A 17,495-nucleotide genomic window follows, 5' to 3' on the forward strand; every position below is an offset into this window, starting at 1 on the left:
CAGTTAGCACTGTTGCTACATGACCTTTCACATAAATTGCTCAGGCAGGAATGCTAACCAGTATGAACATTTGTTAAAGGCTGTTACAGTGTGCAGGACACTGAATGCCATGCTCAACCAAAGCTATGCCCGTAATACAGCATTACTGTAAATAGTTGCAGTGGACATTATATGTTTTACAGCGCCTTGGCACAACCTGAAGCGCTCGAGCAGTCCGTTCAGTTTGATATAGAGAGGAAAGAAGCCAGGCAAAGTATTCAATGAATCATAATTACATCTGACATGGGGTTCAACCCGTTAACCTCTGTACGACCACTTCATTCCTCTCTGTAATTTTAACCGCGTGTGGTATCGGGCCTGCTGTTGCTTCTCTGTTGTGGCTCGGCCCTCAGTAGCGCTCTCTTTTTCTGCGCACTAAAAAAAGCTACAGTGTGATTTCTAAATTACATCAAACACTCAGAGAAAATAAAAGGATACATGCAGATGTGGCCAGAGAGAGAAGGCTGAGCTTAGCTAAGCTGGAGTTAAACGCATTCCTGTGTTATTCCTATGGCTTTTTGATTGCAGATACGGAGGGAATGGGGTGCATGTGAGCCAACAGATGCCAATAGATGCTCCCGATGTACTGAATCAAGTGGAATGCGAGGAAACTTCTCAGTTACATAATGGATATTGCTAATGCTAATGTGTTCCAAGACAGTTTGGTATGAAGAAAAGGGCCTGCCAAATATTCCTAATGTATAATCTTGGGAAAAGTACACCCCCGTCCCCCAATAACCCCCCCACCCGACCCCAAATGTAGAACTCAAACTGGAATTTAGCTAAGAAGTAGTGAAAGCATATGAAAGCCAGTCAAACTGCGCAAACTGCATCCCTAAATCATCACTTACCTGCCTCTAAGTAATTTCTAATAGACTTGCTTATGTGGTTTCTGACACTTAATGACATACTGTTATCTATAAAAACGGACAAACTTATGTCATGTACCCAAACAGTAATTTTAGCCATACTGAAGCTTGAATTTTGTCATACAGTGTCAGACACCACATAAGCAAGTGTGTTTGATTTTTTTTTCACTTTAAGTGCTTAAGGACCTGTCATTTCTGAAATAGTAGCCCTTTAGTTTCTATTTATGGGAAAAAAAAACATAACACACCTTAAAAACTGACACTGATTAGCATGATTCCTGATTACACAATCTTTCATAGAATGAAATTAAATATAGGTGATAGAGTAATTTATTAAAATAGTGTTAAATTATAATCAAAGCCATTTTATTTGTTCTCTTCAAAACACATTTATGGCATTTCAGTACTTTTTTCACTACACATTGTTTTGAAAATGTTGTAAAGCATTAAAAATGTCCAATGTAAACTGTGGCTAGTTTATTAGTCTTTACCTAACCCTCACCAAAATGTGCAAAATCCTCCCAAATGCGCACTCATGCTAACACGAGGGACCTATAAAATACAACAAAACATTTGTCTTAGAGCTTTATTTGACCCACGCTGAGGTCAGATGGCCTCTCTGAAGCTTCTATTTTTGCCCCAGTGTCCATCTTGTAAATGGTGTGCTTTCTCATCCCTCTCCTAAATCACAGAGCAAAACAACTTAATGAGCCCCATGTCTCCGAACATGAAGCCAAGGCCAAAAACACTGTTTTGGTAGCGAGCAGCATGTGAACGTGGAGTCGTGCTGACAAAGTTTATGTAGCTGTTGTAGTGACTGGGGATGATGAAGTATTATGTTTGTGTATGTCAGCACGCAAAGCCGTGACCTCAACAGTGAAAGAGCAATTACATAAATAATGTCTGACCACATACACACATACAGAGACAGACAAACAAATCTGTCAGTTGTCTGCCATACAACGTATAGACAGGTGGCAAATTGAAGGAAGAGCCTGAATAAATGAGTGGAGAAACATGATGAGTGCGAGCGCTTCCCTTCCAGACAGGTGTACTACATCATACAGTTAAGAGCCAAGCTCTGGGGCACAAAAGGCAGAGCAGGCCCAGTTGAAAGAGGGTCAGTTATTGGGGCACGGACGATGGCTTCAGTCACAAAGACTGTTTAACTGGCTAGAGTTTCTGTCAGAACAGTGACTACAGTGACAAATGCATTTGGATACATGGGAAAGACATCCAAAAACATCATTAAGCACACATTCAATGACTGTAATACTTGTGCGTTGGTGTGAAATGTAAGAGCTGCTGTTCCGCAGGTCTCAGAGAATGTCCACTTATCCTCTTGGGTAACGGGTTGGGGGGCTACTGGAGCCTATCCCAGCACTCATTGGGCATAAGACAGGAAGCACCCAGAGGGAACCCATGCAGACATGAGGAGAACATGCAAACTCGACACAGAAAGGACCCTGGTCGCACGGCCAGGGAATCAAATCTACTATTACTACTGCTATTACTACTATTACTACTACTACTATTACTACTACTATTACTACTGCTATTACTACTATTACTACTACTACTATTACTACTACTATTACTACTGCTATTACTACTATTACTACTACTACTATTACTACTACTATTACTACTGCTATTACTACTATTACTACTACTATTACTACTACTACTGCTATTACTACTACTACTGCTATTTCTACTACTATTACTACTACTATTACTACTACTACTGCTATTACTACTACTAATATTACCTCTACTACTGCTATTACTACTACTACTATAATTAATACTACTACTACTACCACCATTACTACTATCACTACTACTACTACTACCACAACTACATAAAGAGAGATACTACAGTTAGGCTGCATAAGTGCATAAACCCCCCTATTACGAAAACAACTGCCATTGAAATACAGTGTAAAAATCATAGGTTCACCCTAGAGTCACTTTAGAGTCACCTTAGCGTCACCCTAGAGTCACTCTAGAGTCACCCTTCATCACATTCTCCACAAGTGGGAAAGCGCATGTGCGGCATATACCAAAAGAACAGAACAGACTTAAATGCCTGACCACTACAGGGCCTCGGGTGGCTCTGTTATGCTTTTGGGGTATTTTGCTAGCATATTTTGGGTCCACTGGTCCTCTTAGAGGGAAGGCAAAGTTATGACTGACCTTTTCTTATCATTGAGCAATTCTGTGCTGATGGGAGTGGTCTCTTCCAGGATGACAACACCCCCATACCACAGGACATGAGGGGGCATTGAATGGCTTGATGAGAGTGAAAATGATGTAAATCTAATGCTACAGACTTTGCAGTCACCAGTTGAGTAATATCTTTGGGAGGAACTGTGTTCCATCTCTCTAGTACAGCTCCAGAGACCTGCAGAATCTACGCTAAGACACAGTGACGAAGTTCTTGTGACTTGTGGTGGCCCAACACCTCACTAAGACACTTTGGCTTTTCTTTAATTTGTCACCAATCTGTAGCGACTCATATAAATATACAGCTTGTGAAACAGTCTTTGTGTATTAGAGTGGATTTTTCATGTCTGTTGTAACTCTAAAGCCAAAAGTACACAACTAGATTGTTTTTTGTGGGCCCTGACCGAATCCAATAACTGAGAAATGACTCATTTGCTTAAGAAGTTCTGCCCACAGCTCATTTTATCACTAAGAGGTGAGTGTCTGAAGACTCAAGGGACAGAATTATGACTATTGTATTCATAGTACATAATATAATTGCATTGCTTACATGTAATAACAGGCTGTATATTTGTACCTGTTAAGCTCATACTAATTATTATCCCTGTCTTGTCTCCTAGTGTACATAAGTACCTGTTTTCTTTTACATGTTGTGACAAGATGTTTCCCTTTTGGGAAGGCTAATGTAAACCTTAATGTTAGACCCTTTCTTCAGATGCACGCTCACCCTCACTGTCATCCAGGCTGAGCAGACATGATGTACTGCAGCTTTGTCATCAGTCAGATGATGGTTTGATGATAAGTGTGCATTAGCTTTAACCACTAACTGCAGTAATGTATGGGTTAAATTTGAGTCATGAGTTAAACCACAGACTCCGTCCAAATGTTCAAGGAGAGGAACTGCATTAACTTAGTGAAGTACGGTCGTTTTACAGGTTTTTACTTATGAAAAAGCTCTACAGTAAGACTACGGGACTCCTATAAGAATGTTGTAGTTCATTTCAGAATATTACTGTCATTTACTACTCAAGGATGATAGATTATCTGACAGCACTAAAGGAAAACTATAGGAAATGAAAATGTTGACTATACAGATGACTACAGAAGTGATAAACAGCACTATAGAAGTCTAATAGTTTGTTATAGTCATTTAGATCCTTTTTGTAAGTGATAGTTTACACTTTTAACATTTGAACTTTTACTATTTCCATATCATACTATAAAATTATTGCCGTTCCACTGCACTGCTGTTCTTTCTATTACTATTGCCGTTCTATTACTATTGTTATTCTAGTCGGTTCTATTACTATTGCTATTCCATTTCAATCCTATTCGTATTCCATCCCATTTCTTTACTCCTGCAATTCCATACCATTTTTTTTGCTTTCTTGCATTTACATTCGGTTCCATTACTTACCATTACATTTTTTCTAGTACTATTCTTATTCCATTCCATTCTCTTATTACTGCTAAACCTATTCCATTCCATTCCACTACTGTTCTATTTATTCAGTTTAATTATTATTTTGTCAACTGCTATTTTTCCCCATTCCATTCTATTACTGTTGCTATCCCATTCAGTCAAATTACTTACCATTACTTTACTACTTATTTTACTACTATTGTTATTCCACTACTATTCATCCTATTACTATTGCTATTTAATACCATTATTTTTCTTCCTAATACTGTTGCTTTTCCACTCCGTTCCAATACTTACCATTATATTTTTTCTGCTATTGTTATTCCATTCAATTCTATTACTATTGCTATTCCATTCGGTTCCATTACTTACCATTACATTACTATTTATTCTAGTACTATTGTTATTCTATTCTAATCTATTCCATTCCATTACTATTTCTCCTATTACTATTGCTATTCCACTCCACTCCACTCCACTCCATCCCATTCCATTACTATTCCATTCAATTCAATTTCATTACCATTTCTTCTACTACTATTTTTTTCCATTCCCCATTCCATTCCATCACTATTGCTGTTCCATTCCATTACTATTCATATTCCGTCCCATTTCTTTACTACTGCTATTCCATTCCTTCTATTACTATTGCCAATCCAATCCACTCCATTCCAGTACTATTTCATTCTATTCAGTTTAATTATTATTTCATCAATGGATATTTTTTTCAATTCCATTCAGTTCCATTACTTACCTTTACGATTTGTTGTTATTCCACTCCATTCCATTACTATTCCATTCAATTTGACTGAATTAGTATTTCTTCAACTACTGTTTTTCCCATTTAATCCCTATTACTGTTGCTATTCCATTTCATTTCATTCTATTACTATTCCTCCTATTACTATTGCTATTCCATTCCAGTACTATTCATATTCCATCCCATTTCATTGCTTACCATTACACTACGATTTCTTCCACTACTATTGTTATTCTGTTGCATTTCATTTCTATTGCTATTCCATTCCATTACAATACTATTATTTCTATTACTATTACTATTCCATTCTAGTCCATTCCATTATGTTTAGTATTCCGTTCTATTCCTTTACTACTTCTTCTATTACTTTTGCTATTTCATTTAGTTTTACTATTGTTATTCCATAGTGTAGCTTTTCAGGCCTCTATTCTTTGAGCTTGCATAGTGTGTCTAGTACATCACATGTTACATGTTTGCACTTACCAAGACAAAAACAACAGCACAGTAATATAATATATATACAAATACTTAATTTACTCTCGAGAACATTGTGGGTGCTGTATTCCTCTACTTTATCTTAATATGTGGGCACACTGGTCTTAAACCTTTAATAGAGTAAAGTTGTGTCATGAAGGTTCCATTAAGCAAATCATATCTGCTCCATGTAGTTTAACAGGGTGAGTTCAGTGAAAATGGGACGTCAGAGAAAGTCAGTAAAGAGGGACGAATGAGCTTTATGCTGTATTGCTCTGCATAACAGGAGGCAATCAAATGAAACTATAATGAATAATTACAACAATTTGTTTTCATTGGGCTGGCATTATCGTTGTGGGTTTGGTCATAATCTGAAATTGATCTGATTTCACCACTTAAAATTATATTTTTGTTAGTGCCATTGTGGTTTATTATAAGCATTTATTAATAAGCTTTGAAGATCTGACATTTTATGACTACTGTGGCACGTAACAGTTATCAGTGAATTTAGGCCAGAATATTTCAGAACTGACTTAAGTACAGTATATGGACAAAAGCATTGGGAAACCTACACATTACACCTACAGGAGCTTTTATGACTCCCATTCTAAATTCATAGCCATTAATATTGAGTTAGTTCCCTTTTGCAGCTATAACAGCTTCCACTCTTCTGGGAAGCTTTCTACAAGATTTTGGAGAGAGTCTGTGCGCTCTTCATCCAGAAGAGTATTTGTGAGGTCAGACACTGATGTTGGACGAGAAGGTCTGGCTCACAATCTCTGTTCTAGTTCATCCCAAAGGTGTTGGATGGCGTTGAGGTCAGGGCTCTGTGAGGGCCAGTCAAGTTCCTCCACACCAAACTCACCCAGTCAGGCCTTTATGGAGCTGCTTTGTGCACTGGGGCTCAGTCATGCTGGAACAGGAAAGGTTCTTCCCCAAACTGTTTCCACAAAGTTGGAAGCGTACAGTTGTCCAAAATGTCTTGGTGCTGAAGCATTAAGATTTCCCTTCACTGGAACTAACTAACTAACTGGGTTCTAGACCAACCCCTAAAAAACAACCCCATATCATCATCCCTCCTCCACCAAACTTTACAGTTGGCACTTTGCAGTCTGGGAGGTAACGTTCTCCTGGCATTCACCAAACCCAGACTCGTCTATCAGACTGACAGATAGAGAAGCGTGATTCGTCACTCCATAGCACTTACAGTTGTCTGGGGCAGATCTAGCAGGACAGAAATTTCAAAAACTTACTTGTAGCAAAGGTGGCATCCTATGACAATGTCATGGTTAAAGTCACTAAGCTCATCAGGAGGGGTGTCCTAATACTTTTTCCATAGAGTGGATGTATGTGTGTATATAGTTAGCAGCCTGATGTTAGGACCCATATACATACAAATCCTTAGGCACCCCGATCAAATGACATGTTTTGCTGATTTTTAAAGTAAAAATACCAAAAAACACGTTGCATGTCTGTACGCCTGGCACCTAATGTTAGTTCATATGTTTGTATACACTTACCAGCATTACTGTTAGCCTACTTTACTGATGCATCTGTGTGATATCCTGTAGATAAGCCTGAACAAGTATGGCTTATTTTTTGAGGCCTACAAGCTCTACATTAATAAACGTGTGTAGAATCCTTTTTGCATATAGACCTCATTCATCACTTTTAGCAAAGTGGCACCTAAACCAGAACAGTCAGAGAAAAGGCAGCATAAAGGAGGGAGAAAATTGATAATGAGTTGAGAAAGGACAGGAGGAAAGGCGTGTGGAATAATACAGGGGGTAGACTGAGTCATGGAGGAATCATCAACAGTTCCAGAGAATGAAAGTTCAGTCACTGCAGGGGAAGTAAAGTCACTGCAATCACCAAGGCCATCAGGGCTGACCCAACATTACTGAAATTACTGAAATTACTGTCCTAACAGCTATTTTAAAGTGTGGCTGCCCAACCCCTCTTGTGGTGATCCACTGTTTTATGACATTGTGTGTGGGTGGGAGGGAGGGGGAGGTGTGCAGGACTGGAGTTGGGACCCCCGCCCACCCCTGATATGCTGATACCAGTAAAAACTCTGATTAACTTGACCAAGTGAGTTATTATTGTGGACAGAGTTTCTCCAGAATATCCTGTCATCCGTTTGGACCTCCAGGCTTCTAAGGCTGGTTCATGATTCCTCTAATTGTCTCCTTCAATCTCTTTGCTGGTCTTCTTCCTCTTTTCCTATTCCAAGCATAATTTTCTTTTCTCCAATTAACTTGTTTTTCCCACAATATGTCCAAAATAAGAGCTTCGGTTTGGTAATCCGGGTTATCTGAGTGAGAGGTGAGGCTTGATTTGATCAGAAATCCAATTGTTTGTTTCTTTTCACCAGCGCCAAAGTTCAAAGGCATCAGTTCTTCCAGTTCTGCTTTTTTATTATTCTGCTTTCACTTCCATGAAGAGCCACAGAGAAGAACACAGCCTGGACAATTCTGCTCTTTGTCTGTAGAGACACTTGTGAAGATCTTTTCAAGTTTCTTCATCCTTGTTCCGCCGAGTGCCAATCTGTGTAGTATTTCGTAACTTGCTGACACGTCAGCAAAAACTGACCACCACTTCTACATGTTCCCCATCAATGGTAAAGTTAAGCCCGCTTTACCACTGCATGGTACCGGCTCAACTCGACTCAACTTGCTTTTTTCGGTTCCATTAGACAAGGGATCGGAAACGTGCAGTTCTTCTACTGTCCTGTTTCGGCTCCACAGCTGAATTAGATTTGTAGGTAAAAATAAAATAATCCTCCTTTACAGTAAAATAAAGCTCTGCTGATCGTTCAACTCAGTTTAACAATAAATGGTCTGAAACTCTGGAGTTAATGTAGAACTGCTAATTCACCCTTTAACCCTGAAGATCAGCGCAGACTGCTGGTCACCATAGCAACGCAGACAACAGTCTCGCCTAGCTAGTAGCTAACGAAATGGCAAAGAGAAAGATAATTTAGAGATGAATGGACTTATTTGCATTTATAATCACTCCAGCTGGTTTCCTGATACGTTTAATCTGCAACGAGAAACTGACAAACACTAAAAAGTCACGAGGCTGAGGAAACACGCTAAACACATATGCTAACGTTAGCTACCAGGTCTGGTACCAGGTCTTGTCTTGCTGATATCAACCTTTTCTGAACAAAATTTGTCTCCTTCACGTCACGGCAGTTTCATGAGTCGAGTCGAGTCAGGTCGAGCTGAGCGTACCATTTGGTGGAGAAGCAGCATTAGTGACCTTTTCCATATTGATAACATTTTAAACCTCCACATATTGAAAATTGATTTCTTCCACCAATCTTGAATCCTCAAGCTGGTCCTGCGTCCCTCATTTATATGTTCAGCATAGAGGTTAAATGAGGATGGTGATAGTGGTGATAGTATAATTGGATATATTTCACTTCCAATAGTTGTTCCCAAATAGCCAGGCCCTGTTCTCAAACAGTGGTCTCTAATCAAGGCTTAGAAGAACACCAGGCTATATTTTGTTCTATGGCAGCTCCCAAAACACCTGAGCCTGTGTGCTGAACCCAGTTGTGTCCAGAGGTGGACAAGTTAAAATAGGCTGGACGAGGATCCTGTGCTCAACAAAAGGAAAACCAAGCCTTCTTTTCTTCTAAAGACTTATATTATGCACATTTGACTCAAAGTTTGTGGATGAAATTGGTCATTATAGTTCACATCAGCTTTTCCACTTAAAACCACAAAAGCATAATTACTGAAATGTCCACTCTCTAAAATGTAGTCAATTTTTGATGGAGGTGGAAAGCAAGGAGGGCAATTAGCTTCCTTTTAAGCCACTTTCTAAACAATGATGACTCAGATGTCTTTACAGTGGTGGTGATAGGAACCAGGGGTCGCCATGACTACAACACAAATATAGCCATTTTATTTACTATCCAAAACCACTAGGTCTACTTTGCCTTACAACACCCTGCATGTTCCTCTTCGCTGTGAAAATATTTAAAAATATATGTTTAAGGCAAAACCCTTACAAAAATGTCTCAGTCATCAGGCAGTGAATTCATAACCATTTCATGTAGTAACTTTCTGTGAGGGAGCTTTTAGAGGCGGACGTCTGGTTCCTATCACCACCACTGTGAACAATTCTGACTCAGTAAGTTTCTCTAGAACAGAGCGTTTCACACCAAACCACTCTGAATGACTTAACCATGTAATTATGCAGGCATTTTTGGAAGACATATGAATTTCCCATTAAATAAGTGTTTTGTATCGGTGTATTGTACTGATTCAACAAATACATTTTGTGACACTGACCATACAGTTATGATAATTTGACCTATATTTTTGGGGTCAATTTAGGAAAATTGTTGCAAAACTGCAACCATGAAATATGAAAGATTGAAAAAAGATTATGAAAGTGTAGCACTGTGTTTGGGTGGGGTGTAGTAAATGTGCTGGGCAGGGGGTCCACAGGACTGGAGTTGGAGCCCCTGCCTATAATGGAGTAAAATGGCCTGTTGTGTAAATAATGTTAAAATGGTGGTGAAAACTTCTTCACAAAATTGCCTCAAGCATCTTTTATTCATGTGTAGTTTCTTCATCACTGGACACATTAGGCATAAAGGAGAAAAATCAGGTGATACATTTGGAGACTATCAGGTTTCCTCCAAAACACAAAGCAAGACTCAATAGGCAGGTTTTTACTTTGGCAGGCTGTGATTAATAAACTGTTTTCTCCACAATCGATGCCATGATATAGTTCAGAATATGGACTGCTGGTATATGTGTTTTAGTCAGGAGTAGGTATAAGTAAAGTACTTTATACATCTGTTGCAGTATGGCAATAAAGGGCCTTTGAGAAAAATTATATTCATACGCCTTATTGTGTGTTTATAGTTCTTTCCAGCAGATGGCGCACTTTACCAAACAATGCATAAGCTCAGTAAAGCCATTAAAGGAAAGCAGAAAGCTTTTAGGGCTAACAGAGAACTGCAGCTTCTAAAATGTGTTGGTGATCAATGCTTTATAAAATCAGTGTTAGAAAAACATTAATTCCTGTAAAGTGTTTATTGAATGTGCTGCATGTAGCACACATGAACTCACTACTGGTTATATGGGATGAACCTTCAGCCTCACAGTCATTCAGTGGCTGTGGTTACTTTATATAGGGACATATAGTTAAAGCATTTTCATCAATACATACATTTAAATCTTATCTCAATACATTTACTGGTAACCTTTGATGGATGACATAGTCCACATGGAAGCCCATACAACTTGCTAGTGCATGGTATCCTTGGAATTTCATTTCCATAAACATTTTTTAAAATCTATTATTTGGGTACGGAGCCCTGCTGGTGACATCCCTTATAAATAAATTAAATAATAATAAATTAAACAACGCCAGGCCACAATCTAGTGAGGTGTGGGAACGAGATAATTAAGTCGTGGCCACGACTTAGTAAGGTATAGGAATGAGTTAAGCCTTGACCACAGCTTAATAAGGCATGATCTCGTTCCCATGCCTAACTAAGTCATGGCCATGACTTAATTATCTCATTCTCATGCCTTACTAAGTCATGGCCATGCATTAGGATCTCATACCCACGAGTTAATACAGTGTGGCCATGCGTTATTTTTATTTGTACAGGATTTCACCAGCAGGGCTCTGTATTTAAGTGTTTAAGTGTTAAGTGGCAAAACTAGAAGTCAGGGCTTCACAACATCAGGCAAGAATGCAAAGTTTTAAGTGAGTTAAGTTTTAATCCATCTTATTTTTGTATAAAACTGATTTATTGGTAGTGTTTTTGTAGATGCAACCAGGTTATTATATAAAAAAAAAAAGGAAATTCATGCTTACATTAAATTAAGCATGAATATAAATTCATACTTAAATTCACGCTTCCACAAACTAATCAAATTTACACAAGTTTAAACTTACTGATACGCTAAAATGTGTCCAAATCTTAGTCTTTAGTTTAGCGCTGGAGCTACGGGGCTAATGTTGCTAACAAACACTACAAGTCAATAGTCATCCAAATCTTCTCTTTCCTCTGTAAATACATCCCCAAAACCTCTCTTAACTTACTTAAGTGACATCTAGGTCTTTTGGATAAGTGCAGACTTCTCTAAAATAGATGCTCCCAGCATTCGGTGAAATTCTGTTCATTTTTATAGCTCACAGTGTCACACTGTGTCCTAAACCACGTCAACAAGCCTGCATGACCTTAACAAAGAGCTGGATGCAGTTCGAGCAAGTTGAGAAAAGTTTTGCAGATGTATTTACAGAAAAGATTTCGGTGACTATTAACTACTAGTGTTGTTAGCTACATTAGCCTTGTAGGCCCAGCGCTAAACTAAAGAAGCAAAATTTGCACACCAGACATGACTCAGGTGAAAATTTGTTTAAATTAGATTTTTTGCCTGTTTCTTTGAGGTTATTATCATTAAAGACATATTGATGAAAATGACTCATCGGACAGACGTGCACCCACAGATACAGAGTGACTCCAAATCTTACAGGGAATGAATGTTAAGCAACAGAATGGCGTTTTTATACAGCTTGTATGGATGGAATAATAACAGACGCGGGCTGTTTTCTGACAGGTAAGAGTTTCCAGAATGTTCCTCTCTGTTTGTGTTGCAGGCAGAGCTCCAGGGCGACCCGTAATTCTCGCCGTGTAATGATGAGAGGTGTGCTTTCTCAGCGTTTCGGCCTGGACACATCTGGTGCTGGAGGAGAGGAGTCTTTGAAGTTCAAAGAGGGAGGTAGGCCAGGCTGTGAGCTATTGTTGGACTGCTGAGCGTGATTTACCTTCAGAACAGGCTCTTACCTTGTCTTCCCTGAGGAGATGGATCACCTATAGGATATTGTCTCTGTTCACTGCACTCACTTTGTGTTGAGTAAAGAAAGTATCATTCTGAAAGGAGCTGATCAAATGTCCACTAGAGGGCACATCTGCATTCATTCTGCTAGAGTGGAACCCAACTTCAGTCCTGACGGCTGAAGTTCAGAGGGTGATTTTCCTGCTTTAACTCACCTACTAAACTTAATGTGATGTACTGGAAAACCATAGTTACACTATTTCCCTATTAGTCCAGTTGTAGTTGATCAGCCAAGACATGTTTGGTGTCTGAAGTCTGCTTCATTACTTTTGCACTGGAGTTACAAGACTAGTTTAGCTAATAAGCTGGTAATTAGCACTATGCTAACTGCATGCTTTAATCATCACTTGGCTCAAACTGTATCAATTTGTTAAGTAATATCAAATATACTTATATTTTTTTAGCTAAAAAAAAGCAACACCTTAACAACCACCTGGGATGGCATAGCAACAGCCTAGCAACACCTTAGCAACCACCTGGGTTACCATAGCAATGTCCTAGCAACATGCTAGCAACCACATGAGTACCCATAGCAACGGCATATCAACATGCTAGCAACCACATGAGAAACCAAAGCAACGACCTAGCAACACCTTAGCACCCACCGGGCTACCATAGCAATGGCCTAGCAACATGATAGCAATCATATGGGAAACCACAGCAACAGCCTAGCAACGCCTTAGCATCCACCTGGGATGCCATAGCAAGTGCTTACCAACACATTAGCAACCATCTTGGCTACCACAGCAATGGCCTACCAAAACCCTAACAACTACCGACTTTCCCTTTCAGTTATTATTACTCGTTTTAGCTTCAGTTACTCCAGAGCTGGTTCTGTTTTCGAACAGGTTCACTCACCTATAGCCTAATTAGCCAGAGAATCTGCTGGCTTCCTTTTTGAGTGGACGCTATTCTTGAAACCAGCCATTTCTGCTTTACGCTGCAATGGAGCTTCACACTCAAGGCCAAATACACAAGGACAACCTTGGCTTTACTGCTCCATTCACTCTGTGGATATAAATATCCGTGCAGAGTTCCCTTTACACACATTCACCCTGCTCGAAAAAACAGCTTAGACCAGCATGGCTGGTCACCAGCTAAACCAGCACAATGTTTTGCTGGTCAGCCAGCATGACCATACTGGGTGATCAGCTTAACCAGACTAACAAAAACCAGCACGGAATTCATGCTGGTCTGTGCTGTTTTTTTCAGTAGGGCTATTACACATGGTTATTATACACTATTTATTAAGGGTGGGAGTCTTTAGGCACCACAAAATTAGATTGGATTTTGATTCAGGGTGTTGAGATATGGATATAAAATGATTCTCAATTTTTTGATTTCTATAGCCTACATTGTAAATTTTCTTGTATTTGTCATTAACAATTAGTGTTAGCTTGAATATAGCCTAAAGTCCATGTACTTCTTAGGCCTTATTCACCATATAAGTAGATTTAGGTTAAAAGTGAAATCTAAAAAAAAAAACAACACAAATGAAAAAAAATAATTATATATATTTTTAATCTTGTGTGTAGAAACTTTATAAGAAGACTTATTATCCAAATAACATTATTGCTAATTTTCATTAGCGCTATAATGAGGTTTCCTATGTTATGTTAGCACCAATGCTTCTGTATCTTGACTTACCCAGTCTTGCTTTAATATCAGTTATAGCATTTCCAGCCCAAGTGTGGACATCTGAAGCATGTAACGGGCATTCAGATGACATATTTTTACTTAGAATTGCAGTTAATCCTTAAATAAATTCCTAAACTTAAAGTGTTTATATATGAATATTACTAGATTGACCCGTTAGCCTATTAGCAGTTTGGTGAGGTAGTTAGTAGTAGTAAGTAAGCAAAGTTTATTTATATAGCGCTTTTTACAACAGGTGTTGTCACAAAGCAGCTTTACAAGGAAATGAGCATTACAAAAAGAAATCCGGGTCCGAGCACCCATGAGCGTCGCCAGTGGCGACAGTGGCAAGGAAAACCTCCCTAAGAGAAACAGGAAGAAACCTTGAGGAGAACCAAGACTCAGAAGGGGAACCCATCCTCCTCTGGTCGACACCGGATAGTAAACATTGTTAGTATAAAGAATATACTATATAAAGATATTGCCTAGGGCAATGTTTACTATGGTTTCAGGCCTTTTACGTGTGACTGAAAACATGAGTGCATGTATAATTTTATAGTATTTATGAAGAGGGTAAGAAAGCATTGATCTAAGATCTACAATCAAATGTGAGATTTCATGATGCACTATATTGTAATCACTTTGAATCATTAATCACAGATTTACACCTCTAGGAGTGTTTAAGGAGCAACTGTGTTCTCCTGAAGCAAAAGTGACGCTATCTCTAGATTGTGTGGTGTGAATAGATGTTCCAACGTGTGCTTTTACATGCCTGCGAAGTGAGTCACTGGTGGAGCACACATATATAATTCACCACAGTAAAAATGCTTCCTTCATATATTATTAAGCACAATAACCCATCATTTAGTCCAACAGAGCTAGGAGTGAGTCTGAAAGCAGCTATATATGAAAAAGATACCAAAAAAGGAAGCTAGCACACCGTGGGAACGATGTATAACCTCTGTAGGTCTTCTACGTTGTTTGTCGCTAACATGACAACGCTAGTTTCCCTCCCACAGCAGCGCTGCCGCAAAACCAAAGTAAATTGGACCCAAATGTGAAAACAGGGTGCAAAAGTTATCTTCAGAGCTGCTAAATTTGACCCGCGGTGAAACCAGAAAGTTATGCTAGCTAAGAGGAACTCGAGCAGTAGATGCAGTGGCTAATCTGGGGTCAGTGTGTCGATGCTTTCAAGGTAACACCCATGAAAATGGCAGCCTAGTGGCATCAGATACGCCTGGATGAAATGTGTCACTCAGCTACCCTGTAGTCCCACATGAGAGAGGTGCTTCTGTTGGCTTTGGGCTATAAACGGAGCCTCCATCCCCGTGGGACGACCACAGTCTAAACAGGGCTAGCAGCTAAAGATAAAAATAGAGCGACAGTGCACTATTTGCAGAGGAGGAGACTCAAAACGTTCTGGGGTCGAGGCAAGATTTACAGACGTGTAAATGTTAGCTACTGTTGGGTTTTATATGTGTTTAAATAGAAGATACAGGTTGCCATGCGGTGTTAAGAGAAGTCAGAGACCACTAGCAAGGCTAACATATGTGTAGATACATGTGCACTCAGAGGACTTATGAAGTCTGTTTATGGGTAACTTAAACACTCCTAAAACTCAAGACCTGCTCATAGCTGAGGGGGTCAACTACACCAGAAGCATTAGCTTTAGCATTCCTGTGCTCACATAACCTGCAGAAGGAAACGGCTAATACTAGCATGCATTGCATGCTGGTTTATGCTGGGCTGGTGCTGGTTTAGATGGTCACTCGGCATGGTCATGCTGGTTCACCAGCATTTCAGCATCCAAAGCACAACATAGCGCTGCTGTCGGTGGGAAACCTCGTATCTCAGTGTTTGACATTTTTCATTTTTTGACATAATTTGAAAATACCTGTTACCCTTTACATTATATGTAAATTTCATGATGAAAAGATTAGAAAAGAAACGGCCCAAAATAACTTGGAAAAAAAAGTCTGGTTCCACTGACTTACATTAAAAGTAAAGTCTGTTTTTTGCTCCTCCTGTAAAGTTACCAAGGTTTTCTTCCAACAACAGCGATATGCTGGTTTTTCTTGCAGTCCCAATACTTTTGTCCATATAGTGTAAGTGTGTATGTGTATCTCTCTCTCACACACCCTCTCTTTCTCTCTCTCTCTCACACACACACTATATATATATATATATATATATATATATATATATATATGTCAGGCAACAGACTTCCACGTTGGCTAAAGTCATACTGCATGAATGGGGGAAAGAAAGGACTGTCCTGCCCACCCAGAAATATCTTGGAGTCCTGCGGCATAGCCAGGGTTCAGTCTAGCAATTTCTCGATGAGAGGGTCAATTGAGTGGTTAGACAGTTGCACCACTCGCCACTCAGCCTGATGCTTTTTTGTATGTAATGCTAACTTTCCCCAGCTGGCCGTTTACCCACTATTAGCAGCGTTAGCAGTTTTCTGTGAGCTGCTTCTTTAAACAGTTACATTAAAACTTTCCTGAGTGGTTAACCACACACTGCTCCACTGGGGGAGTTACAGCTTAACACCACCAGCGAAAGCTGAGATAACTGCATGGGGTCTGGAGTGGGGCTGACCACAAGCATGACCAAAGACCTCACACACACAGAAAGCCTGTAAGCTGGGCTTGGAAGGGGCCTCCTATCACAGAACTGTGTATACAGGCAAAGTGGGAAATCCTCGGGAGGACAAATGTTGTTGAAGGTAATAATATACAATAATATTGGAATTGTTTCGGCGTCGGCACATATATGCTTTAAAAAAAAATTACTGCGACTGGACAGATGTTTAGATTTGACTGACATTTCAAACCGATATTTGATGATGTATTTATTGTACTTAAAATATCTGTATTTAATTCATGTTACTGCATTTGTAACCCTGCAGAAATATGTTACAGTTCTCTGTAATGCTAGTCCAGGTCGCTTCGGTTCAAACCTCTACATTTTATGGATTTATGGATTATGTATTAGCATTGTTATCGGTATATATACATGAAAAATATCTGATGTCAGCATCAGATTCCTATATCAGTGCATCCGTGGTTGTAGGCCTATCAACAGGCATTGGGCCATATTAAAGAAAGTGAATTATAAAAGAACAAAAGGTCCACAGGCAAAAAGGCTTATGGACCATGAGAAAATGACCATGCATTCCTGAGATGGAT

The sequence above is a fragment of the Colossoma macropomum genome, unplaced genomic scaffold (assembly GCF_904425465.1).
Source record: "Colossoma macropomum unplaced genomic scaffold, Colossoma_macropomum, whole genome shotgun sequence".
Taxonomy (NCBI): Eukaryota; Metazoa; Chordata; class Actinopteri; order Characiformes; family Serrasalmidae; genus Colossoma; species Colossoma macropomum.